At 59.1% G+C, this 24613-nt stretch overlaps 1 long non-coding RNA gene across 1 annotated transcript in view; it reads left to right on the forward strand.

Annotated features, from left to right (window-relative positions):
• Positions 1 to 1327: 1327 nt before the first annotated feature.
• LOC132207955 (uncharacterized) overlaps positions 1328 to 24613 on the forward strand; it is a 29763-nt gene continuing 6477 nt past the window's right edge. Inside the window, exons 1-2 of the long non-coding RNA XR_009444038.1 lie at positions 1328 to 1488; positions 5916 to 6028. This is a non-coding gene — a long non-coding RNA (uncharacterized LOC132207955). The remainder of the gene's footprint in view (positions 1489 to 5915; positions 6029 to 24613) is intronic.

Here is a 24613-nt window from a genome sequence, read left to right on the forward strand (position 1 = left end):
TCACTTGTGACAAGGTGAGAATGAGTTATCTAGATAGTAAGAACTGCCAATGTTGGTGTCTGAGATAACACATTCTGGAGCTGGAGGAACACAGCAGGGCAGGCAGCATCAGAGGCTCAAGAAAGTTGAGGTTTTGGGTCAGGACCCTTCCTGAGAAATGGAGGGTGGAAGGGAGCTCAGAAACAAATAGTGTGGAGGGGGAGGAGGTGCTGGGGAAGGTAGGTGGGATGGTAATAAGTGAGTACTATCCAGATTGGAACAGATTTTCCCCAGGGGGTATTGAGTACGAATTCCAAATCACTCTCAAAATCTTAGTGACTGTTAACATTGATGTTTTTTGTCTGTGTGTTTCAGTAATTGCATGACAGTTGAATGGTTCGTTGAGAGTGAGGAACCTATGGACTCTCACACGCCAAGATGGAATTTAGTTCGAAGAGTGACTTCAAAATAGTTTGTTGCTTTTAAAATTTTGACCGTTTTTGCTGTCCAGTTGAATGAATTTAGCTTCATACTGCTTCAATAGGAATTAGTGTTTAATAGGAACATATTTGTGAAACTTACAGTTCCGCAAGTTTTAGCTTAAACTGGTGCAGCCTTTCGGTGCTTGCAAAAAGGCTCACCTCTCCATTAATACCGAAGAAAAATTGGAGTTTAAAAGTAAGTTCACCCGCTGTCAGGGAATGAAATGTTAATGTTGACTCGAATATAATTTTTAAAAAAGTAATATATTTGTGAAACACTAAACTCAAACTAAAATTTGGATATGCTTGTTTTACAGATGGTTGGATATTGGATTCATTTTAAATGAGGGTGAAGATCACTTTAAATCCAGCATATTTGAGAAGAAAAGAAATAGCATGTCAAATAAAATTAACTGCATGACTCTACATAGCCCTATATGTAGAATTTCTTTCTGAACTGTGAGACAGTTATGATCCCGTACTACCTCAGTGCTCATGGCAAGAGTAAGACTCCTGTTTGACGTGCTATGCACTGCATGGAATGGCAGCGACATCAGATTCATTGATGCTTGAGAATCAAAAGAATATGACGATAAGATTTAAAATCAAAATCTCATTGAACACTTCAAGGAATGTATTACAGGAAGGTGGGGAAAGCATGTATGACTAATAGAAGGTGGTGGCACAGATCAAATAGACCTGTGTGCTCTAACTTATCACAAATTTCACATTGAATGGAACAGTTTAAACAGGCTGGAGGAAGCAAACATGCCAGCTCAAACTTTTTGAATTTGTGCATTCTGTTCGTAAACATCAGCAAAATTGTGGGAAACATGTTTATTCTTTCTCTTTTATTGCACAGAACCATACGATGAGACTGTTTTGATGAGGAATTTAAAGATTACGAGTCGTGTCCGTTTGACTCACAGTTTGGTCTCGTAGGTTGGTACGATCTTCGTTCGAGAAGGAAAAGGGATGTTCCAGATACAGAAAATCGTCAAACCATTTACTACAAAGTCCGTTTCTGGTTAGTATTAATTAATGCAGTTAACATTTTTAGATCGACATGATTGCACAATGGAGTCAACAAGAAAATTCGATCTGATATTCCACATAAATTTTAAGTGGATATGAAAGCCGCTCATTTCTTTTTCATGCTCTCTGCTGCTTTTAAGAATGGTTGTCTTATTGTCGAAATGTTTAGCTTTGACTCCATGGCTTCTTCCATTAGCTCACATTGAAACACATGTTTCTTCAGCCAAAAATGTACGTTTACCCGGTGTAGCTTGACTAACCTTCCCCTGTGGTCGTTCCCCTGAAATCCCCTGTGGTTGCTCCCCTGAAAAACAAGTACACCGTTTTGAATACTGTTCCGGGGGACTACTTACCAGGGGCATGCGGTAGGGTGCAGATCTCTGGCACCGAGTCTGTCCCTCTTGCACAGAAGGGACCGGGGGTGGGGGGACAGGAAGAGCGTGATAGTCATTGGGGACTCAACAGTTAGAGGGACTGATAGAAGATTTGCCGGGAACGAAAGAGACTCACGATTGGTGTGTTGCCTACCAGGTGCCATGGTCCGTGATGTCTTGGATCGTCTCTTTCGGGTCCTGAGGGGAGAGGGTGACCAGCCCCAAGTCGTGGTCCACATAGGCACCAACGGCAGATGTAGAAAGAGGGTTAGGGATGTCAGGCAGGATTTGAGGGAGCTAGGGTGGAAGCCGAGAGCTAGAACAAGCAGAGTGGTCATCTCTGGTTTGTCACCCGTACCACGTGATAGCGAGGCAAAGAATAGGGAGAGATTTCAGCTGAACACGTGGCTGCAGGGATGATGCAGTTGGGAGGGCTTCAGGTACATGGATAATTGGGGCTCATTCTGGGGAAGGTGGGACCTGTACAAACAGGACGGTCTCCACTTGAACCAGAGGGGCACTAATATCCTGGGTGGGAAATTGGCTGGTGCCATTCGGGTGGATTTAAACGAGCTCAGAAGCGGGATGGGAAACTGAGGTGTAGTCTTAGTACACAGGAGGATGAGCGTAGGGAGGACATGGTCAGGACCTCACTGTCACAGGAGTGTGCTGGCAGACAGCAAGCTGGATTGAAGTGTGACGACTTTAATGCCAGGAGTATCCGGAATAAGTTAGGTGAGGTTGCAGCTTGGATAGGTACCTGGGACTTCGATGTTGTGGCCATTTCGGAGAAATGGATAGAGCAGAGTCAGGAATGGATGTTGCAGGTTCTAGGGTTTAGATCTTTCATTAAGGTCTGGGAAGGTGGGAAAAGAGGGGGAGGTGTGGCTTTGTTGGTCAAGGACAGTATAACAGCGGCTGAAAGAACCTTTGAGGACTCGTCTACCGAGGTGGTATGGGCTGATGTTGCCAAGGAACGTTTGTCGACTGAGTCAGTATGGGTGGAAGTTCGGAACAGCAAGGCAGCAGTCACCTCACTGGGGGTTTTCTACGGACCCGAATAGCAGTAGGGAGATCAAAGAACTCATTGGCCGGCAGATAGTTGAAAAGTGCAAACGTAGCAGGGTTGTTGTTGTGGGTGACTTCAACTTTTCCAATATAGATTGAAACCTCCTGAGTGCAGATGGTTTGGATGGAGCCGTTTATGTCAGGTGTGTTCAGGAGGGTTTCCTTACTGAGTATGGGGACAGGCCGAGGGGGGAGGCCATTTTGGATTTTGTGCTCGGCAATGAGCCAGGACAAGTGTCAGATATTGTGGTGGGAGAGCCCTTTGGCAACAGTGACCACAACAGCCTCACATTTACCATCGCCATGGAAAGGGAAAGGAGCAGTTACAAGGGGAAGATATTTCACTGGGGTCAAGGAAACTATGATGCTATCAGACAGGAGTTGGGAACTACAGATTGGGAGCAATTGTTCCAAAGAAAGGGCACAGCAGTCATGTGGAGCTGTTCAAGGAGGAGTTGTTGCGTGTGATGTGTAAATTTGTTCCTCTGAGACAGGTAAGAAGGGGTAAGATTAAGGAGCCTTGGATGACGGGTACAGAGGTGCTTCTTGTCAAAAAGAAAAAGGCAGCGTACGTAAGGTGGAGTAAGTGAGGGTCTAGCACAGCTTTAGAGTATTACAGGCCTGCTCGGAAGGAGCTCAAAAGATATTGCGTGTACAATTGTTACCTGTTACAACCTTAGTGTCCACGCTTGCTCATTCAATGGTGTCAAGATGCCAGCAGTGAGTGTACCTTCTCCATCCCCGAATGCCATCAGCTCACACAAGACATAGTCCTTACTTAAAATCTTCTGATCAAACAAAGTTCATTGTAATGGACATTTTAGTTATCTGTCATGAAACGAAAACTGATTCTGACTGGCATGACCTGCAGTGCAAATGAATATAATCTGTGAAACGAGATTCCTTATGGGCTTGCATCCGCTAGAAATGATTGCTTTTCAAAGACGTTGCATGCATACATTTATTTCTCCTATCACCTTAGATTATTTTTTTGTTTATGCATGTTGTGTGCGCTTCCAGTCAGGCCCATAAATACAGGTTGATGCAGTCACTGTTATAACATGGTATTGAAGGAGAATTTGTGATCTTTGGAGTTTCATTGCAGTGTATGAGGAAGTGCACCATCAAGCCACTCCAGATCTCTACTGGTGACTATATTGTTGTAAGTTTTCAAGTGTTACCGATGGTCACATAAAATATGGCCTTTTTGTTGTTGCGCTATTCATCTTAACTGCACCTTATCTAGTATTTAGGCTTGGAAACTATTTCAATTTTTTTGATTTACTTATTCAAAATCATTTATGATTGTTGTCATGATATCTACAAGATGTTATTTTGATTGGACATAGAGGATTGGATCTGTCTTCCCCCAACTATGAATGGAAATAATGTATGCGCTTATAAAACCCCTTGTGGGCAAGATAGTTGCTCACTGGTTAGAGCTGCTCATGCACTGGGGAGCCAATTGAGATTCCAGTCTTGGGTAACTATCTGTGTGGAATTGACACGTCCTCCCCGCGTCTGCGAGGGGTTTCTGCCAGGTGCTGCAGTTTCCTCCCATTGTTCAAAGATGTGCAGGTCCTTATTTGTGTTTTGTGAAGCATTTCTTAAATGTTTCAATCCTGCCAGCATCCAGTGCCTTGGACAAAATAACTGGAGATGAATAAAAGATACTGTGCCTTTTGACACCATTTCCTGCTGGATTTTCATCAATCCTGCTTTATATGGGTGACAACTTCCATGATCTTTTTTGATGGTGTCTGAATTGACAGTCTAGTGCCAAATATTTGTTGTGCAGTATTTCAAGGTCTCTGTTACAGCATACCCACGAATGCCCACTTCAAAAGATACTTCCATATCATAGAATCCCTACAGTGTGGAAACAAGCCCCTTTTGACCCAACAAGTCCACAGCCACCCTCCGAAGAGCATCTCACCCTGACTCATTCCCCGACCCTTTCCTCAGTAACCCTACATTTCCCATGACTAACACACCTAATCTACACATCCCGAAACACAATGGGCAAGTTTGGCATGGCCCATACACCTAGCCTGCACATCTTTGGACTGTGGGAGGAAACCAGAGCACCCAGCAGGAACCCATGCAGGCATGGGCAGAATGTACAAGCTCCGCACAGAAAATCGCCCAACGGTGGGATCGAACCTGGGTCCCTGGCGCTGTGAGTCAGCAGTGCTAACCACTGAGCCACCGTGCTGCCCTTGGAGTTAGACAGAGCTTGCTTGTTCTTGGGTGGCCTCAAACTGCCAACCTCCACTTAGTGGGAAAAGTGCTGACCAACTGCACTCATCTTCACTGGTTTTTGCTTTGTATCATTGAATTCAATCCTTCAAACTCTATGATAAATATTTAAATTTCCATTGATATGTGAGGGTTGTTTTTAGTACGCAGTATTGGTTTATTATGTTTCATTGGTACATAATGAATATTGTATGTACATGCAAATGGGCAAGTTGGTAACGATGCAGTCCGCAGACCTGGAGGATAATAACACTGTCCTTCACTCGCCCACGATGCCCTCTGCAAATTGGTAGAAAACAAAAATTTCTATAAAATTCATCTCTCCTCCCGTCAGTCGATCAAAATTAATTCAGGATTTTGTACAGGCCAATAACTGTAAGATTACACGAGCCTAAACAAAACTACTGGCTCATATTAGTTCAGTAAAGTGAAAGGGCAACAATAGAGGCAGTCGGAACTGCAGATGCTGGAGAATCTGAAATAAGAAGGTGTAAAGCTGGATGAACACAGCAGGCCAAGCAGTATCATCCGGCTCTACACCTTGTTATCTCAGATTCTCCAGCGCCAATTTTCTGAAGTAGGGTCTCGTCCCGAAACATCAGCTTTCTTGCTCCTCTGATGCTGCTTGGCCTGCTGTGTTCATCCAGCTCTCCACCTTGGGCAACAATAGAGTACGCTTTAAGTCGCTAGATATGTTATGTGGGTTTGTCTTCCTTAGGGTGGAGTTAGTGGAACCGAAAAAGATGTCTCCCTCACAGCGTTTGTGACACAAGAATTGCATCGTTCTTTGGCGGCCTTTCAACAGAAGAATATTCAGAGATTTCCCGAGTGGTAAGAATGTAACTTCTTTTACTTTATCTCACTTTTTCCAACAATTGGAAAATAGATTTTAGAAATCATGTCGAGCTGATGAAGTGTGAAAAGAAGAATAATTCCAAGCGGTGGTGGGAGTTGGTCAGTGAGGTGGGAGGAGTGGATAGGTGGGAGAGAAGGCGGACAGGTCATGGAGGCGGGGATGAGGGGAGGAACTAGTCTTGGGATGAGGCTAGCGGGTGGGGAGATTTTGAGGGTGGCAAAGTCCATATTGAGGCTATTGAGTTGGAAGCTCCCGAGACGGAATATGAGGTGCTGCTCTTCTACTTTCTGGGTGGTGTGGTTGTGACACTGGAAGAGGCCCAGGATGGACATGTCGTCCAGGGAGTGGGAGGGGGAGTTGAAGTGATGCAATGATTTGGATATGAAAATAGAAGGTGTGTTTAGTAAGTTTCCCAATGATTGAAGGTGTAGTAGCCAGCCAAGAAGGTCACCTCAGAATGCAATGGGACATTGACAAGGGCCAATAAACTGAGGAGTGGCAGATGGAGTTGAGGTTAGACAAATGTGAGGTGCTACATTTTGGAAAGGCAAATCAGGGCAGCACGTATACACTGAAGGTTGTGGGGAGTGTTGCTTAATAAAGAGACGCTGGAGTGCATTTTCGTAGTTCCATCAAAGTACAGCCACCGGTAGAAAGGATATGAAGGAGACATTTGGTGTGCTCGCCTTTATCGGTCAGTGCATTGAGTATAGGAGTTGGGAGATCACTTAGCAGCCATATAGGACGTTGGTTCGGCTGCTTATGGAATACTGCAATCGATTTTGGTCTCCTTGCGAGAGGAAAGTTGTCGGCGCAACATTGAGGGCCGAAGGGCCTATTCTGTGCCGTCTTGTTGTATGTTGTAAACTTGAAAGGGTTCAGAGAAGATCTACAAGGATGTTACCAGCATCGGAGGTTGGAGGTATACCGTGGGCTTGAACAGGCAGCTATTTCTTGGAACTTTGGAGTTCAGGGCTGACCATAAGGAAGTTTATACAATTACGAGGGACGTGGATAGAGCGAACAGCCAAGATCTTTTGTCCGGGTTGCTGGAATCCAAAAGTGGAGGGAATAGGTTAAAAATGAGAGAGGGAAGATTTAAAATGGACCGGATTTTTTTCATAGTGGTGCATGTATGGAATGAGCTGCCAGAGGAAGTGGTGGAGGCTTGTACGTTTAAAAGGCATGTGGATGGGTATATGAATAAGACGGGTTGAGAGGAATATGGGCCAAATGCTGGCAAATGGGACTAAATTAATTTAGGATATCTGGTCAACAGAGACAAATTGGGCCAAAGGATCTGTTTCCCCACTGGACATCTCTCTGACTCTAAGTGTCTTTTTTCTTAACCACGTGGCCCATAATGAGAAAAACTTGAATCAGGATTTGCGAATGTGACAATTCTAATTGGATCTGTTTGATGAAATTAACTCTGTAGGTAATGGTGGTTGAATTATGATTTGTCAAATTTGAGTTTATTGCAGCATCTTATAGAATAGAGGAGACACATGTGATCAAAATTGAAAATCAAAACTTGGTAAAATTTTGCATTGGAAATACATGACCAGCCATTGGAGGAGATTGATGACCATTGCATTCAAGTGAGAATAACAAATGCGATTCAGTGACTCAGTGAAACGGGATGCAGTGACTCAGTGAAACGGGATGCAGTGACTCAGTGAACTGGGATGCAGTGACTGAGTAACATGGGATGCAGTGACTGAGTAACATGGGATGCAGTGACTGAGTGAAATGGGATGCAGTGACTGTGGGAAAGGAGATGCGGTGACTGAGTGAAATGGGATGCACTGTCTCAGTTAAATGGGATTCACTGTCTCCGTGAATTGGGATGCAGTGACTATGTGAAATGGGATGCAGTGACTGACGGAAATGGGATGCTGTGACTGAGTGAAATAGGATGCTGTGACTCAGTAAAATGTGATGCGGTGACGATGGGAGATGGGACGCAGTGACTGAGGGGATTGGGATGCAGTGACTGAGTGAGATGGGCTGCAGTGACTGTGGGAAATGGGCAGTAGTGACTGAGTGAAATGGGATGCAGTGACTGAGTGAGATGGGATGCAGTGACTGAGTGAGATGGGATGCAGTGACTGAGTGAGATGGGATGCAGTGACTGAGTGAGATGGGATGCAGTGACTGAGTGAGATGGGATGCAGTGACTGAGTGAGATGGGATGCAGTGACTGAGTGAGATGGGATGCAGTGACTGAGTGAGATGGGATGCAGTGACTGAGTGAGATGGGGTGCAGTGACTGAGTGAGATGGGGTGCAGTGACTGAGTGAGATGGGGTGCAGTGACTGAGGGAAATGGGCTGCACTGACTGAGGGAAATGGGGCTGCACTGACTGAGGGAAATGGGGCACACTGACTGTGTGGACTGGGACGCAGTGGCTGAGTGAACTGGGATGCAGTGACTGAGTGAGATGGGATGCAGTGACTGGTGGAAATGGGATGCAGTGTCTCGTGGAAATGGGATTCAGAGACTGAGTGAAATTTGATGCATTGACTGAGTGAAATGGGATCCTGTGACTGAGTGAAATGAGCTGCAGTGACAGTGGGAAATGGGATGCAGTGACTGGTGGAAATGGGATTCAGTCACTGATGGAAATGGGATTCAGTGACTGAGGGAACGGAGATGCAGTGTCTGTGGAAATGGGATACTCCGACTGTTGGTAATGGCTTGCAGTGACTGAGGCTAATGGGATGCAGTGAATGTGGGAAATGGGATGCGGTGACTGAGTGAAATGGGATGCACTGCCTCAGTTGAATGAGCTTCACTGTCTCCGTTAATTGGGATGCAGTCACTGTGTGAAATGGGATGCTGTGACTGACGGAAATGGGATGCTGTGACTCAGTAAAATGTGATGCGGTGACAATGGGAAATGGCATGCTGTGACTGGGGGTGATGGGACGCAGTGACTGAGGGGATTGGGATGCAGTGACTGAGTGAGATGGGATGCAGTGACTGAGTGAGATGGGATGCAGTGACTGAGGGAAATGGGATGCAGTGGCTGAGCGAAATGGGATGCAGTGGCTGAGGGAAATGGGATGCAGTGGCTGAGGGAAATGGGATGCAGTGGCTGAGGGAAATGGGATGCAGTGGCTGAGGGAAATGGGATGCAGTGGCTGAGGGAAATGGGATGCAGTGGCTGAGGGAAATGGGATGCAGTCACTGAGGGAAATGGGATGCAGTCACTGAGGGAAATGGGATGCAGTCACTGAGGGAAATGGGATGCAGTCACTGAGGGAAATGGGATGCAGTCACTGAGGGAAATGGGATGCCGTCACTGATGGACATGGGACGCAGTGACTGTGGGAAAGTAGACGCCGTGACTGATGGAAGTGGGATGCAGTGACTGATGGAAGTGGGATGCAGTGACTGATGGAAGTGGGATGCAGTGACTGATGGAAGTGAGATGCAGTGACTGAGCGAAATGGGATGCTGTGACTGAGCGAGATGGGATGCAGTGACTGAGTGAAACGGGATGCAGTGAATGATGGAAATGGGATGCAGTGAATGATGGAAATGGGATGCAGTGAATGATGGAAATGGGATGCAGTGACTTACGGAAATGGGATGCAGTAACTGACGGAAATGGGATGAACTGACTGATGGAAATGGGATGCAGTGACTGAGTGAGATGGGATGCAGTTAATGAGTGAAATGAGATGCAGTGACTGATGGAAATTGAATGCAGTGACAGAGTGACATGAGCTGCAGTGCCTGATGGAAATGCGATGCAGTTACTGTGGGACATGGGATGCAGTGGCTGAGGGAAATGGGATGCAGTGACTGAGGGAAATGAGATGCCAAGACTGAGTGAACTGGGATGCAGTGACTGATGGAAATGTGATTCAGTGACTGCGTGAAATGGGATGCAGTGAATGAGTGAAATGAGATGCAGTGACTGATGGAAAGGTGATGCAGTAACTGAAGGAAATAGGATGCAGTGACTGAGGGAAATGAGATGCAGTATTGGTAGTAAGTAGGATGCAATCACTGAGTGCAATGCGATGCAGAGACTGAGGGAAAGGAGATGCTGTGACTGTGGGAAATGGGATGCAGTGCGTGTGGGAAATTGAATGCAGCGTCTGTGAGATACGGGAAACAGTGACTGATCGAAATGGATTGCAGTGACTATGGTGTAGGAGATGCAGTGACTGAGGGAAATGGGATGCAGTGACTGCATGAAATGGGATGCCGTCACTGAGTGAAATGTGTTTCAGTCACTGAGTGTAACGTGTTGCAGTCACTGAGTGAAATGGGATGCAGTGACTGAGGGAAATGGGATGCAGTGACTGATGGAAATGGGATGCAGTGTCTGACAGAAATTGAATGCAGCATCAGTGAGGAACGGGATGCAGTGACTGAGAAAAATGGGATCCAGCGACTGAGGGAAATGGAATGCCGTGACTGAGGGAAATGGGATGCAGTGACTTACGGAAATGGGATGCAGTAACTGACGGAAATGGGATGAAGTGACTGAGTGAGATGGGATGCAGTGACTGAGTGAGATGGGATGCAGTGACTGAATGAGATGGGATGCAGTGACTGAATGAGATGGGATGCAGTGACTGAGTGAAATGGGATGCAGTGACTGAGTGAAATGTGATGCAGTGACTGAGTGAAATGTGATGCAGTGACTGAGTGAAATGGGATGCAGTGACTGAGTGAAATGGGATGCAGTGACTGAGTGAAATGGGATGCAGTGACTGAGTGAAATGGGATGCAGTGACTGAGTGAAATGGGATGCAGTGACTTAGTGAAATGGGATGCAGTGACTCAGGGACATGAGATGCAGTGACTGAGGGAAATGGGACGCTTTGACTGAGGGAAATGGGACGCTTTGACTGAGGGAAATGGGACGCTTTGACTGAGGGAAATGGGACGCTTTGACTGAGGGAAATGGGACGCTTTGACTGAGGGAAATGGGACGCTTTGACTGAGGGAAATGAGACGCTTTGACTGAGGGAAATGGGATTCTTTGACTGAGGGAAATGGGACGCTTTGACTGAGGGAAATGGGATGCAGTGCCTGAGTGAAATGGGATGCAGTGACTGAGTGAAATGGGATGCAGTGACTGAGGGAAATGGGATGCAGTGACCGAATGAAATGAGATGCAGTGACTGAGGGAAAGGAGATGCTGTGTCTTTGGGAAATGGGATACAGTGAGTGTCGGAAATTGAATGCAGCGTCTGTGAGATACGGGAACCCGTGACTGATGGAAATGGGATGCTGTGACTGTGGAGAAGGAGATGCAGTGATGGAGTGAATTGGGATGCAGTGACTGAGTGAATTGGGATGCAGTGACTGCGTGAAATGTGATGCAGTGACTGCGTGAAATGGGATGCAGTGACTGCGTGAAATGGGATGCAGTGACTGCGTGAAATGAGATGCAGTGACTGCGTGAAATGAGATGCAGTGACTGCGTGAAATGGGCTGCAGTGACTGCGTGAAATGGGCTGCAGTGACTGCGTGAAATGGGCTGCAGTGACTGCGTGAAATGGGCTGCAGTGACTGCGTGAAATGGGATGCAGTGACTGCGTGAAATGGGATGCAGTGACTGCGTCAAATGGGACGCAGTGACTGAGTGTAATGTGATTTAGTCACTGAGTGAAATGTGATTCCGTCACTGAGTGAAATGTGATGCACTCAGTGAGTGTACTGTGATTCAGTCACTGAGTGAACTGTGATGCAGTTACTGAGTGAACTGTGATGCAGTTACTGAGTGAACTGGGATGCAGTGGCTGAGTGAAATGGGATGCAGTGACTGAGTGAAATGAGATGCAGTGACTGAGTGAAATGAGATGCAGTGACTGAGTGAAATGAGATGCAGTGACTGCGTGAAATGGGCTGCAGTGACTGAGAGAAATGGGATGCAGTGTCTGCGAGAAATGCGGTGCAGTGACTGTGTGAAATGCGGTGCAATGACTGCGTGAAATGGGATGCAGTGACTGCTTCAAATGGGATGCAGTGACTGAGTGAAATGGGATGCAGTGACTGTGTGAAATGGGATGCATCACTGAGTGAAATGGGATGCAGTGACTGACGGAAAAGGGATGCAGTGACAGATGGAAATGGGATGCAGTGACTGAGTGAAAAGGGATGAAGTGACTGAGTGGAATGTGATGCATTGACTGAGTGAAATGCGATGCAGTGACTGAGGGAAAGGAGATGCTGTGACTATGGGAAATGGGATGCAGTGCGTGTGGGAAATTGAATGCAGCGTCTGTGAGATACGGGAAACAGTGACTGATCGAAATGGATTGCAGTGACTATGGTGAAGGAGATGCAGTGACTGAGGGAAATGGGATGCAGTGACTGAGGGAAATGGGATGCAGTGACTGATGGAAATGGGATGCAGTGTCTGACGGAAATTGAATGCAGCATCAGTGAGAAACGGGTTGCAGTGACTGAGGAAAATGGGATCCAGCGACTGAGGGAAATGGAATGCCGTGACTGAGGGAAATGGAATGCCGTGACTGAGGGAAATGGGATGCAGTGACTGACGGAAATGGGATGAACTGACTGATGGAAATGGGATGCAGTGACTGAGTGAGATGGGATGCAGTTAATGAGTGAAATGAGATGCAGTGACTGATGGAAATTGAATGCAGTGACAGAGTGACATGAGCTGCAGTGCCTGATGGAAATGCGATGCAGTTACTGTGGGACATGGGATGCAGTGGCTGAGGTCCTGGGAAGGAGTGACTGAGTTAAAAGGGATTCAATGCCCGAGCGGGCTTGGGGTACAGTGACTGAGGGAAATGGGATACAGTGGCTGAGAGAAATGGGACGCACTGTCTTAGTGAAATGGGATGCAGTGAGTGAGGGACATGGGATGCAGTGAGTGAGGGACATGGGATGCACTGACAGCCTCTGACCCGCTCACAGGGACCCTGGCCCCGCCGCCCTGACCCGCTCACAGCGGCCTGGGCCCCGCAGCCCTGTCCCGCTCACAGGGACCCTGGCCCCGCCGCACTGACCCGCTCGCAGTGGCCTGGGCCCCGAAGCCCTGACCCGCTCACAGCGTATTGCCCCCTGCAGTCCTGACCCGCTCACAGCGGCCTGCCCCCTCAGTCCTGACCCGCTGGCAGGGACTGGGCCCCGGCGCCCTGACCCGCTTGCTGCGGCCTGGGCCCCGGCGCCCTGACCCGCTCGTAGCCGCCTGCCCCCGCCGCCCTGACAGGCTCGCAGCGGCCTGCCCCCGCCGCCCTGACCCGCTGGCAGGGACTGGGCCCCGCTGCCCTGACCCGCTGGCAGGGACTGGGCCCCACCGCCCTGACCCGCTCACAGTGGCCTGGGCCCCGCAGCCCTCACCCGCTCACAGCAACTTGCCCCCTGCAGCCCTGACCCGCTCACAGCGACTTGCCCCCTGCAGCCCTGAACCGCTCACAGGGACTGCGCTCCGCAGCCCTGTCCCGCTCACAGCGGCCTGCCCCCGCCGCCCTGACCCGCTCACAGTGGCCTGCCCCTGCCGCCCTGACCCGCTCACAGCGGCCTGCCCCCGCCGCCCTGACCCGCTCACAGTGGCCTGCCCCCGCCGCCCTGACCCGCTCACAGCGGCTTGCCCCTGCAGCCCTGTCCCTCTGACAGGGACTGGGTCGCCCAGCCCTATCCCGCTCACAGGGACTGGGCCCCGCTGCCCTGCCCTGCTCACAGCGTATTGCCCCCTGCAGTCCTGTCCTGCTCAAAGCGACTTGCCCCCGCCGCCCTGTCCCGCTCACAGCGTACTGACCCTGCAGCCTTGTCCCGCTCACAGGGACTGGGCCCCGGAGCACTGTCCCGCTCACAGCGACTGGCCCCCGCAGCCCTGACCCACTAACAGGGACTGGCCCCCGCAGCCCTGACCCGCTCACAGCGTACTGCCCCCGACAGCCGAGTCCCGCTCACAGCGGACTGGGCCCTGCAGCGCTGTCCCGCTGACAGTGTACTGCCCCCGGCAGTCCTGTCCCGCTCACATGGACTAGCCACCGCAGACATTTCCCGCTCACAGGGTCTGGCCCCCGCAGCCCTGACCCGCTCACAGGGACTGGGCCCAACAGCCCTGACTCACTCACAGGGACTGGGCCCTGCAGCCCTGTCCCACTCACAGCGTACTGCCCCCCGCAGTGTCCCGCTTACAGGTCTGGCCCCCGGAGCCCTGACCCACTCACAGGGCTTTTGCCCCGCAGTCCTGACCCGCTCACAGCGTACTGCCCCCTGCAGTCCTGACCCGCCCACAGGGACTGGCGCGCGCAGCCCTGTCCCGCTCACAGCGGACTGGGCCCCGCAGCCCTGTCCCACTCACAAGGTATTTACCCCTGCAGCCGTGTCCCGCTCACAGGGCCTGGCCCCCAGCAGTCCTGACCCGCTCACAGCGACTTGCACCCCGCAGTCCTGTCCCGCTCACAGCGTACTTCCCCCCGCAGCCGTGTCCCGCTTACAGGGTCTGGCCCCCGGAGCCCTGACCCACTCACTGGGACTTGGCCCTGCAGCCCTGTCCCACTGACAGGGATGGGCCCCGCAGCCTTGTCCCGCACACAGGGACGGGCCCCGCAGCCCTGTCCCGCTCCCGGACTGGCCCCCGCAGGCCTGTCGCGCTGACAGGGACTGGGCCCCGCCTCCTTGTCCCGCTCAAAGTTACTTGCCCCCGCAGCCCTGACCCGCTCACAGCGACTTGCCCCCTCAGTCCTGACCCCCTCACAGGGACTGTCCCCCGCAGCCCTGACCCGCTCCCAGACTGGCCCCCGCAGCCCTGTCGCGCTGACAGGGACTGGGCCCCGCCGCCCTGTCCCGCTCACAGCGGCCTGCCCCCTCAGTCCTGACCCGCTCGCAGTGGCCTGGGCCCCGAAGCCCTGACCCGCTCACAGCGGCCTTCCCCCGCCGCCCTGACCCGCTCCCCGCGGCCTGGGCCCCGCAGACCTGTCCCGCTCACAGCGGCCTGACCCCTGCGCCTTGACCCGCTCACAGCGGCCTGCCCCCGCCGCCCTGGCCCACTGACAGGGACTGGGCCCCGCAGCCGTGAGCCGCTCACAGCGGCCTGGGCCCCGAAGCCCTGACCCGCTCACAGCGGCTTGCCCCTGCAGCCCTGCCCCTCTGACAGGGACTGGGCCCCCCAGCCCTGTCCCGCTCACAGGGACTGCTTCCCGCAACCCTGTCCCGCTCACAGGGACTGGGCCCCGCAGCCCTGACCCGCGCACAGCAACTTTGTCCCTGCAGCCCTGACCCGCTCACAGCGACTTGCCCCCTGCAGCCCTGTACCGCTCACAGATTATTGCCCCCTGCAGTCCAGACCCGCTGACAGCGACTTGCCCCCGCAGCCCTGTCCCGCTCACAGGGATTGGCCCCCGCAGCCCTGTCCCGCTCACAGGGACCCTGGCCCCGCCGCCCTGACCCGCTCACAGCGGCCTGGGCCCCGAAGCCGTGACCCGCTCACAGCGTATTGCCCCCTCAGTCCTGACCCACTCACAGGGACTGGCCCCCGCAGCCCTGTCCCGCTTACAGGGACATGGCCCCGCAGCACTGACCCGCTCACAGGGACTGGCCCCCGCAGCCCTGACCCGCTCACAGCGATTTGCCCCCGCAGTCCTGTCCCGCTGACAGGGCCTCGCCCCCGCAGCCCTGTCCCGCTGACAGGGACTGGCCCCCGCAGCCCTGTCCCGCTGACAGGGACTGGCCCCCGCAGCCCTGTCCCGCTGACAGGGACTGGCCCCCGCAGCCCTGTCCCGCTGACAGGGACTGGCCCCCGCAGCCCTGTCCCGCTGACAGGGACTGGCCCCCGCAGCCCTGTCCCGCTGACAGGGACTGGCCCCCGCAGCCCTGTCCCGCTGACAGGGACTGGCCCCCGCAGCCCTGTCCCGCTGACAGGGACTGGCCCCCGCAGCCCTGTCCCGCTGACAGGGACTGGCCCCCGCAGCCCTGTCCCGCTGACAGGGACTGGCCCCCGCAGCCCTGTCCCGCTGACAGGGACTGGCCCCCGCAGCCCTGTCCCGCTGACAGGGACTGGCCCCCGCAGCCCTGTCCCGCTGACAGGGACTGGCCCCCGCAGCCCTGTCCCGCTGACAGGGACTGGCCCCCGCAGCCCTGTCCCGCTGACAGGGACTGGCCCCCGCAGCCCTGTCCCGCTGACAGGGACTGGCCCCCGCAGCCCTGTCCCGCTGACAGGGACTGGCCCCCGCAGCCCTGTCCCGCTGACAGGGACTGGCCCCCGCAGCCCTGTCCCGCTGACAGGGACTGGCCCCCGCAGCCCTGTCCCGCTGACAGGGACTGGCCCCCGCAGCCCTGTCCCGCTGACAGGGACTGGCCCCCGCAGCCCTGTCCCGCTGACAGGGACTGGCCCCCGCAGCCCTGTCCCGCTGACAGGGACTGGCCCCCGCAGCCCTGTCCCGCTGACAGGGACTGGCCCCCGCAGCCCTGTCCCGCTGACAGGGACTGGCCCCCGCAGCCCTGTCCCGCTGACAGGGACTGGCCCCCGCAGCCCTGTCCCGCTGACAGGGACTGGCCCCCGCAGCCCTGTCCCGCTGACAGGGACTGGCCCCCGCAGCCCTGTCCCGCTGACAGGGACTGGCCCCCGCAGCCCTGTCCCGCTGACAGGGACTGGCCCCCGCAGCCCTGTCCCGCTGACAGGGACTGGCCCCCGCAGCCCTGTCCCGCTGACAGGGACTGGCCCCCGCAGCCCTGTCCCGCTGACCGGGACTGGCCCCCGCAGCCCTGTCCCGCTGACAGGGACTGGCCCCCGCAGCCCTGTCCCGCTGACAGGGACTGGCCCCCGCAGCCCTGTCCCGCTGACAGGGACTGGCCCCCGCAGCCCTGTCCCGCTGACAGGGACTGGCCCCCGCAGCCCTGTCCCGCTGACAGGGACTGGCCCCCGCAGCCCTGTCCCGCTGACAGGGACTGGCCCCCGCAGCCCTGTCCCGCTGACAGGGACTGGCCCCCGCAGCCCTGTCCCGCTGACAGGGACTGGCCCCCGCAGCCCTGTCCCGCTGACAGGGACTGGCCCCCGCAGCCCTGTCCCGCTCACAGGGACTGGCACCCGCAGCCCTGACCCGCTCACAGCGATTTGTCCCCCGCAGTCCTGTCCTGCAGACAGGGACAGGCCCCCACAGTCCTGACCCGCTCACAGCGACTTGCCCCCAGCAGCCCTGTCCCGCTGACAGCGACTGGCCTACGCATTGCTGTCGCTGTCACAGCAGCTGGCCCCCGCAGGCCTGACTGGCTCACAGCGATTTGCCCCCTGCAGTCCTGTCGCGCTCTCAGGAACTGGCCCCTGCAGCCCTGTCCAGCTGACAGCAACGGGCCCCCGCAGCCCTGACCCGCTCCCGGCATGTCCCCCGCACCCTGTCGCGCTGACAGGGAGTGGGCCCCGCCTCCCTGACCCGCTCACAGCGGCCTGTGCCCCGCACCCCTGTCCCGCTTGCAGTGGCCTGGGCCCCGCAGCCCTGACCCGCTCACAGCGGCCTGGGCCCCGAAGCCCTGACCCGCTCACAGCGGCTTGCCCCTGCAGCCCTGTCCCACTGACAGGGACTGGGTCCCCCAGCCCTGTCCCGCTCACAGGGACTGGGTCCCGAGGCCCTTTCCGCTCACAGGGACTGGGCCCCGCAGCCCTGACCCGCTCACAGGGACTGGGTCCCGCAGCCCTGACCCGCTCACAGCGACTTGCCCACTGCAGCCCTGACCCGCTCACAGTGACTTGCCCCCTGCAGCCCTGTCCTGCTCACAGGGACTGCGCCCCGCAGCCCTGTCCCACTCACAGCGGCCGGCCCCCACCGCCCTGACCCGCTCACAGCAGCCTGCCCCCACCGCCCTGACCTGCTCACAGTGTATTGCCCCCCGCAGCCCTGTCCTGCTCACAGCGTGTTGCCCCCGCAGCCCTGTCCCGCTGACAGGGACTGGCCCCCGCATCCCTGACCCGCTCACAGGGACTGGCACCCGCAGCCCTGACCCGCTCACAGCGATTTTCCCCCGCAGTCCTGTCCCGCTGACAGGGACTTGCCCCCGCAGCCCTGTCCTGCTGACAGCGATTTGCCCGCGCAGCCCTGTCCCGCTGACAGCGATTTGCCCCCGCACTCCTGTCCCGCTCACAGCGGTTTGCCCCCGCACTCCTGTCCCGCTCACAGCGGTTTGCCCCATGCAGTCCAGTCACGCTCACAGCGACTTGCTCCCTCAGTCCTGACCCGCTCATCGGGACTGACCCCCGCAGCCCTGACCCGCTCACAGCGATTTGTCACCCGCAGCCCTGACCCGCTCACAGGGACTGGCAGCCGCAGCTGTGACCCGCTAACAGGTACTGGCCCCCACAGCCCTGACACGCTCACAGCGGCTGGCCCCCACAGCCCTGACCCGCTGACAGCGACTTTCCCCCGCAGCCCTGTCCCGCTGACAGCGGCTCGCTCCCGCAGCCCTGACCCGCTCACAGGGACTGGCCCCGACAGCCCTGACACGGTCACAGCGACTTGCCCCCCCGCAGCCCTGTCCCGCTGACAGCGACTTTCCCCCGCAGCCCTGTCCCGCTGACAGCGGCTCGCTCCCGCAGCCCTGACCCGCTCACAGGGACTGGCCCCAGCAGCCCTGACCCGCTCACAGCGACTTGCCCCCTCCAGTCCTGTCGTGCTCGCAGCGACTTGCCCCGCAGCCCTAACCTGCTCACAGGGACTGGCCCCCACAGCCCTGTCGCGCACACCGCGACTTGCCCCCTGCAGTCCTGTCGCGCTCACAGTGACTTGCCCCGTCATTCCTGTCCCACTGACGGGGGCCGGCCCCCGCAGCCCTGTCCCACTCACAGGGACTGGCCCCCGCAGCCCTGACCGGCTCACAGGGACTGGCCCCCGCAGCCCTGTCCCGCAGACAGGGACTGGCCCCCTCAGCCCTGTCCCGCTGACAGGGACTGGCCCCCTCAGCCCTGTCCCGCTGACAGGGACTGGACCCCGCAGCCCTGTCCCGCTGACAGGGACTGGACCCCGCAGCCCTGTCCCGCTGACAGGGACTGGACCCCGCAGCCCTGTCCCGCTGACAGGGACTGGACCCCGCAGCCCTGTCCCGCTGACAGGGACTGGACCCCGCAGCCCTGTCCCGCTGACACGGACTGGCCCCCGCAGCCCTGTCCCGCTGACAGGGACTGGCCCCCGCAGCCCTGTCCCGCTGACAGGGACTGGCCCCCGCAGCCCTGTCCCGCTGACAGGGACTGGCCCCCGCAGCCCTGTCCCGCTGACAGGGACTGGCCCCCGCAGCCCTGTCCCGCTGACAGGGACTGGCCCCCGCAGCCCTGTCCCGCTGACAGGGACTGGCCCCCGCAGCCCTGTCCCGCTGACAGGGACTGGCCCCCGCAGCCCTGTCCCGCTGACAGGGACTGGCCCGCGCAGCCCTGTCCCGCTGACAGGGACTGGCCCGCGCAGCCCTGTCCCGCTGACAGGGACTGGCCCCCGCAGCCCTGTCCCGCTGACAGGGACTGGCCCCCGCAGCCCTGTCCCGCTGACAGGGACTGGCCCCCGCAGCCCTGTCCCGCTGACAGGGACTGGCCCCCGCAGCCCTGTCCCGCTGACAGGGACTGGCCCCCGCAGCCCTGTCCCGCTGACAGGGACTGGCCCCCGCAGCCCTGTCCCGCTGACAGGGACTGGCCCCCGCAGCCCTGTCCCGCTGACAGGGACTGTCCCCCGCAGCCCTGTCCCGCTGACAGGGACTGTCCCCCGCAGCCCTGTCCCGCTGACAGGGACTGTCCCCCGCAGCCCTGTCCCGCTGACAGGGACTGTCCCCCGCAGCCCTGTCCCGCTGACAGGGACTGTCCCCCGCAGCCCTGTCCCGCTGACAGGGACTGTCCCCCGCAGCCCCGTCCCGCTGACAGGGACTGTCCCCCGCAGCCCCGTCCCGCTGACAGGGACTGTCCCCCGCAGCCCTGTCCCGCTGACAGGGACTGTCCCCCGCAGCCCATGTCCCGCTGACAGGGACTGTCCCCCGCAGCCCTGTCCCGCTGACAGGGACTGTCCCCCGCAGCCCTGTCCCGCTGACAGGGACTGTCCCCCGCAGCCCCGTCCCGCTGACAGGGACTGGCACCCGCAACGCTGTCCCGCTGACAGGGACTGGCCCCCGCATCCCTGACCCGCTCACAGGGACTGGCACCAACAGCCCTGACCGGCTCACAGTGATTTGTCCCCTGCAGTCTTGTCCTGCAGACAGGGACTTGCCCCCGCAGCCCTGTCCCGCTGACAGCGATTTGCCCCCGCACTCCTGTCCCGCTCACAGCGGTTTGCCCCCGCACTCCTGTCCCGCTCACAGCGGTTTTCCCCATGCAGTCCAGTCACGCTCACAGCGACTTGCTCCCTCAGTCCTGACCTGCTCATCGGGACTGGCCCCCACAGCCCTGACCCGCTCACAGCGGCTGGCCCCCACAGCCCTGACCCGCTCACAGCGACTTGCCCCCAGCAGCCCTGCCCCGCTGACAGCGACTTTCCCCCGCAGCCCTGTCCTGCTGACAGCGACTTACCCCTGCAGCCCTGACCCGCTGACAGGGACTGGCCCCCGCATTGCTGTCGCTGTCACAGCAGCTGGCCCCCGCAGGCCTGACCGGCTCACAGCGATTTGCCCCCTGCAGTCCTGTCACGCTCTCAGGAACTGGCCCCTGCAGCCCTGTCCAGCTGACAGCAACGGGCCCCCGCAGCCCTGACCCGCTCCCGGACTGTCCCCCGCACCCCTGTCCCGCTCGCAGTGGCCTGGGCCCCGAAGCCCTGACCCGCTCACCGCGGCCTGGGCCCCGCCGCCCTGACCCGCTGACAGGGACTGGGCCCCGAAGCCCTGACCCGCTCACAGCGGTTTGCCCCTGCAGCCCTGTCCCTCTGACAGGGACTGGGTCCCCCAGCCCTGTCCCGCTCACAGGGACTGGGTCCCGAGGCCCTTTCCGCTCACAGGGACTGGGCCCCGCAGCGCTGACCCGCTCACAGGGACTGGGTCCCGCAGCCCTGACCCGCTCACAGCAACTTGCGCCCCGCAGCCCTGTCCCACTCACAGCGGCCGGCTCCCAACGCCCTGACCCGCTGACAGCGGCCGGCCCCCGCCGCCCTGACCCGCTCACAGCGGCCGGCCCCCGCAACCCGGTCCCGCTCACAGCGTATTGCCCCCTGCAGTCCTGTCCCGCTCACAGCGACTTGCCCCCGCAGCTCTGTCCCGCTCACAGCGGCTTGCCCCCGCAGCCCTGTCCCGCTCACAGCGGCAGGCCCCCGCAGCCCTGTCCCGCTCACAGCGGATTGCCCCCGCAAATCTGCCCCGCTGACAGCGCTTTGCCCCCGCAGCCCTGTCCCGCTCACAGCGTATTGCCCCCCACAGCCCTGACCCGCTCACAGCGACTTGCCCCCTGCAGCCCTGTCCCGTTCACAGCGACTTGCCCCCTCAGTCCTGATCCGCTCACGGGGTCTGGCCCCCGCAGCCCTGACCCGCTCCCGGACTGGCCCCCGCAGCCCTGTCGCGCTGACAGGGACTGGGCCCCGCCTCCCTGACCCGTTCACAGCGGCCTGGGCCCCGCAGCCCTGTCCTGCTCACAGGGACCCTGGCCCCACTGCCCTGACCCGTGCACAGTGGCCTGGGCCCCGAAGCCCTGACCCGCTCACAGCGTATTGCCCCCTGCAGTCCTGACCCGCTCACAGCGGCCTGCCGCCGCCGCCCTGACAGGCTCGCAGCGGCCTGCCCCCGCTGCCCTGACAAGCTGGCAGGGACTGGGCCCTGCCTCCCTGACCCGCTCACAGCGGCCTGCCCCCGCCGCCCTGACAGGCTCGCAGCGGCCTGCCCCCGCTGCCCTGACCCGCTGGCAGGGACTGGGCCCCGCCTCCCTGACCCGCTCACAGCGGCCTGGGCCCTGCAGCCCTTGACCCGGTCACAGCGTATTGCCCCCTGCAGTCCTGACCCACTCAGAGCGGCCTGCCCGCTCAGTCCTGACCCGCTGGCAGGGACAGGGCCCCGGCACCCTGACCCGCTCACAGCAGCCTGCCCCCGCCGCCCTGACACGCTTGCAGCGGCCTGGGCCCAGCCGCCCTGACCCGCTCACAGCGGCGTGGGCCCCGCAGCCCAGTCCCGCGCACAGCGACTTGCCCCCTCCAGTCCTGTCGTGCTCGCAGCGACTTGCCCCGCAGCCCTGACCTGCTCACAGGGACTGGCCCCCAGAGCCCTGTCGCGCTCACCGCGACTTGCCCCCTGCAGTCCTGTCGCGCTCACAGTGACTTGCCCCGTCATTCCTGTCCCACTGACGGGGGCCGGCCCCCGCAGCCCTGTCCCACTCACAGGGACTGGCCCCCGCAGCCCTGACCGGCTCACAGGGACTGGCCCCCGCAGCCCTGTCCCGCAGACAGGGACTGGCCCCCTCAGCCCTGTCCCGCTGACAGGGACTGGACCCCGCAGCCCTGTCCCGCTGACAGGGACTGGACCCCGCAGCCCTGTCCCGCTGACAGGGACTGGCCCCCGCAGCCCTGTCCCGCTGACAGGGACTGGCCCCCGCAGCCCTGTCCCGCTGACAGGGACTGGCCCCCGCAGCCCTGTCCCGCTGACAGGGACTGGCCCCCGCAGCCCTGTCCCGCTGACAGGGACTGGCCCCCGCAGCCCTGTCCCGCTGACAGGGACTGGCCCCCGCAGCCCTGTCCCGCTGACAGGGACTGGCCCCCGCAGCCCTGTCCCGCTGACAGGGACTGGCCCCCGCAGCCCTGTCCCGCTGACAGGGACTGGCCCCCGCAGCCCTGTCCCGCTGACAGGGACTGGCCCCCGCAGCCCTGTCCCGCTGACAGGGACTGGCCCCCGCAGCCCTGTCCCGCTGACAGGGACTGGCCCCCGCAGCCCTGTCCCGCTGACAGGGACTGGCCCCCGCAGCCCTGTCCCGCTGACAGGGACTGGCCCCCGCAGCCCTGTCCCGCTGACAGGGACTGGCCCCCGCAGCCCTGTCCCGCTGACAGGGACTGGCCCCCGCAGCCCTGTCCCGCTGACAGGGACTGGCCCCCGCAGCCCTGTCCCGCTGACAGGGACTGGCCCCCGCAGCCCTGTCCCGCTGACAGGGACTGGCCCCCGCAGCCCTGTCCCGCTGACAGGGACTGGCCCCCGCAGCCCTGTCCCGCTGACAGGGACTGGCCCCCGCAGCCCTGTCCCGCTGACAGGGACTGGCCCCCGCAGCCCTGTCCCGCTGACAGGGACTGGCCCCCGCAGCCCTGTCCCGCTGACAGGGACTGGCCCCCGCAGCCCTGTCCCGCTGACAGGGACTGGCCCCCGCAGCCCTGTCCCGCTGACAGGGACTGGCCCCCGCAGCCCTGTCCCGCTGACAGGGACTGGCCCCCGCAGCCCTGTCCCGCTGACAGGGACTGGCCCCCGCAGCCCTGTCCCGCTGACAGGGACTGGCCCCCGCAGCCCTGTCCCGCTGACAGGGACTGGCCCCCGCAGCCCTGTCCCGCTGACAGGGACTGGCCCCCGCAGCCCTGTCCCGCTGACAGGGACTGGCCCCCGCAGCCCTGTCCCGCTGACAGGGACTGGCCCCCGCAGCCCTGTCCCGCTGACAGGGACTGGCCCCCGCAGCCCTGTCCCGCTGACAGGGACTGGCCCCCGCAGCCCTGTCCCGCTGACAGGGACTGGCCCCCGCAGCCCTGTCCCGCTGACAGGGACTGGCCCCCGCAGCCCTGTCCCGCTGACAGGGACTGGCCCCCGCAGCCCTGTCCCGCTGACAGGGACTGGCCCCCGCAGCCCTGTCCCGCTGACAGGGACTGGCCCCCGCAGCCCTGTCCCGCTGACAGGGACTGGCCCCCGCAGCCCTGTCCCGCTGACAGGGACTGGCCCCCGCAGCCCTGTCCCGCTGACAGGGACTGGCCCCCGCAGCCCTGTCCCGCTGACAGGGACTGGCCCCCGCAGCCCTGTCCCGCTGACAGGGACTGGCCCCCGCAGCCCTGTCCCGCTGACAGGGACTGGCCCCCGCAGCCCTGTCCCGCTGACAGGGACTGGCCCCCGCAGCCCTGTCCCGCTGACAGGGACTTGCCCCCTGCAGCCCTGTCCCGTTCACAGCGACTTGCCCCCTCAGTCCTGATCCGCTCACGGGGTCTGGCCCCCGCAGCCCTGACCCGCTCCCGGACTGGCCCCCGCAGCCCTGTCGCGCTGACAGGGACTGGGCCCCGCCTCCCTGACCCGTTCACAGCGGCCTGGGCCCCGGAGCCCTGTCCTGCTCACAGGGACCCTGGCCCCACTGCCCTGACCCGCGCACAGTGGCCTGGGCCCCGAAGCCCTGACCCGCTCACAGGGACTGGCACCAACAGCCCTGACCCGCTCACAGCGATTTGTCCCCTGCAATCCTGTCCTGCAGACAGGGACTTGCCCCCGCAGCCCTGTCCCGCTGACAGCGATTTGCCCGCCCAGCCCTGTCCCGCTGACAGCGGTTTGCCCCCGCACTCCTGTCCCGCTCACAGCGGTTTGCCCCATGCAGTCCAGTCATGCTCACAGCGACTTGCTCCCTCAGTCCTGACCTGCTCATCGGGACTGATCCCCGCAGCCCTGACCCGCTCACAGCGATTTGTCACACGCAGCCCTGACCCGCTCACAGGGACTGGCAGCCG

Source organism: Stegostoma tigrinum, unplaced genomic scaffold (genome assembly GCF_030684315.1).
Source record: "Stegostoma tigrinum isolate sSteTig4 unplaced genomic scaffold, sSteTig4.hap1 scaffold_230, whole genome shotgun sequence".
NCBI classification, from domain to species: Eukaryota; Metazoa; Chordata; class Chondrichthyes; order Orectolobiformes; family Stegostomatidae; genus Stegostoma; species Stegostoma tigrinum.